The following is a 3,023-nucleotide window of genomic DNA, read 5'->3' as shown; positions in this document are numbered from 1 at the left end:
AAAAACTTCACATAAACAAGTTATCCACTTAAATCTATGTGAGACCATACAGGATATGCAATGAATAGCTGAAAAGGGCCTATCTATCACAGAAACTCGTTAAGAGGATGGTTAATTATCTGACTGCAAGGGCAAGTTGTCTTTCTCTCTCTCCCTTAGATTTCAGTCAGCATATATGGCTTGAACTCTTAGTGAGGAACAGCGAATGGAGGTTTGTAGTTCAGGTGAGAGCATTTTCCTCTCCAGGTAGCTTAAAGAATGGAAAAAACTTATTGAGATCCCAAATATGTGCCTAGATTTTCTTTGCTGGGTGCAGTAAGTCTGGGATGGGATTATCTTAGTTTGTTCCTGTCCAGAAATCATCACATATCAGGAGTTTCCCCATTTTGTTGCAGAACAGGAAAGGTTTTTTGCAAAGGAGTTAAATGATGTGTGAATCCAGCGTTAGCTATAATAAGCTGCAGTTTGGCAGAGGAACGAGTCTCAGTGTTAAACCAAGTAAGTGCATGATCTGAACAAAAATGTTTTGAAAAGTATTGGAGAACCTGATACTTGGAATTGGTTTCATGTAATTATCCTGGGAGGGGAATCTCCTTCTGTATCTACTGTTTGTAAGGATGAAATGATAACGTGGCTGGACCCTTCAGTGTAAACTCAGCAGCAAGAAGAAATCCGGGTTTTTTTTGTAATGTCTGAGAGTTCATGGAGAGTAGCTGTTATGGGAGGACTGCTTCCAGTAATTACAGTTAGTTTCTACTCACACAAAGGAAGCAAGGACTAGATTCTCAGCAAAATGGAAACCATGTAAATCAGAGTGAGGTGCCAGAGAGAGGGAAATCTTTCCCCAAACTATAGAGCTGTCTCATTGCTCAAGTTGCTCAAGCTTCATGGTATTCCTTGGCAGACCATAGAAAAGAATGGATTTTCCTTGTCTTTTTCACATTTATCCGTTTTTAAGATACAAGGACTCCCTGAAACAACATCTCAGCCTTGGCCATATTGATCAACATAACTGGTCTACTCTGGCCTCAAATCGGGAGGCCTGGAGACACACCATCTATAACGCTGCTGTTTCCTTTGAGAACGCACGCAGAATCCCTCTCGAGGAGAAAAGGCAACACAGAAAGAACCGTGTTTTGCAGAATATACCATCTAAGGAGTCTTTCAGCTGTGCCTTTTGCAATCGGATATGTCTGTCTCGTATTGGCCTCATAAGTCACCAACGTGCCTGTAGCAAATGTGGATAGAGCCTTGTTAAATCTTCGTTCGCGAAGTCCAGCCATGACTTTTGAAGAGTACCTCAAGGGCTCACCATGTGTGGAATTACGTGAGCAAGAAGCAGAAAGGAGAAGATGGCCTTTCAGAGAACTGACAAGTCTCTGTCCTATAAAAAAGTGATTTAATGTGCATTAACAGATATAGGAGAGCTTGCAAAAGTTCTTCTCCTGTGAAATTCTAGGCCAGGTGTCATTGCCAGATATTCTGACTGTCCAGTTACATCTTCCCCTGCAAAACTCTTCAGGACTGGGGAATGAAGTACTTCTGGTAATGTTTCTCTCTCTTTCCAATGCACAGCTTTGAAAATAGAAGTTAATAGATGTATGATTTCCGTATGGGGGGGTGTCTTAGTTTATTCCTCCTATGACAAAGCATCCCATGTTCAGGGCACTTCATCTTTCCTAAACTGTAAAAATAATTGACACAAAACCTGAGAGGAGACAGAAAAGAGATAACCCAGCCTAGATTTTGTAAGGATCTGTAACAGGCATTTTGCACATACAGTTTTATTTCAATGACTAATCATGTCTCCTGCCATGGGACTTGAAACATTCAGAAGACCATGGAGTTTTTGTAAGGAAGCTTTTCGCTGTGTGTATTCAGGAAATGCAGACAGGTTGACCTTTGGAAGAGGAACCAGGCTGCTGATAAAGCCCAGTAGGTATCTCTTCACCAATAGGGTTAGGACAGACAGAGTCTTTTAGGTCTTTTGTTAGATCTTCCTCAAGATGGAGAAAAGCTTCTTTTTGATATGAAGCACAAAGGGAATGGGGAAGGAGATCACATTCTGAACAATTAGCTTTTAACTTGTCTTGTTGCTGGAGTGGAACAGCTTGGAAATTGCTCTTCTGCTGAAAATTAGTGAATGGCCTTTGTGTTGTCCAAGCAGTCAGTCAGTCAGGAGACACCCTGAAGGGGAATGTATTTGAGATTAGTGTTCATGAATAGCCTTTGTTTACTCAAAACATTAGACAGAGCTGGTCTCTCGGACTTGGGTTTGGATCCCTTACTGTGTTCCTTTACAACTAAATAAACAAGAAAAAATAGGACCTTAAATTGGTTTTCTCTGGAAGTTTCCTTCTGCTTAATTTTTCTTGGCTTCTTTCTCTTATGGGTCTGCTCAGCTTTTGAGCTTGACTAGCTGGCTGATCTGACTCCTTTTTCAGATCATGAGAAGTTTTGGAAACAGCTATGTTAGTTGTTTAAAAAGTGGTGGAAATTTTATCTCCCTCTGAAATGTCTAGCAGCCTGTTCTGGCTGTTAAAGGCTGGGGCTTCTCTCCTTTACAGTTTTTGTATAAAGGCTAGTTAATGTGGGATAACTGTCTTCCTGAAAAGTCACCTCTGGGAGAGGCACAAAACTAATTCTGAGATCAGGTACATCTTAAAACAAATAGTTCTTTCACATTGTAAGTGCAAGGCTAAGATTCTCCTGTCTCTTAACCATGACAAAAATCATTCTACTTAAAAACTGTCCAAGAACTTCAGCTGCATTATGCTAAGAGGGAACTGGGCTTGGTTTTCTACTGCATTCAGGATTGTTTCTATCTGAATTTCTATGGAAAGATCAGAGGTATGCAGCTAGAAAGACATCATAATTTTTAGAGTCAGATGTATGTGACAAGGATGACACCTGTGTTCCCTCTTGAACTCTTTTGAAAAACACACATATTTGTGTGCCCCAAAGTTGTGTGTGGTTTTTGTTAGTGAATGTATCACTGTGTGAATTCAGCATCCAGTTGGAAA

This window comes from Pipra filicauda, unplaced genomic scaffold (assembly GCF_003945595.2).
Source record: "Pipra filicauda isolate LSUMZ 115617 unplaced genomic scaffold, ASM394559v2 scaffold589_size259243_pilon, whole genome shotgun sequence".
In the NCBI taxonomy this organism is placed as follows: domain Eukaryota; kingdom Metazoa; phylum Chordata; class Aves; order Passeriformes; family Pipridae; genus Pipra; species Pipra filicauda.
Note: the sequence above shows the minus strand (reverse complement) of the source record.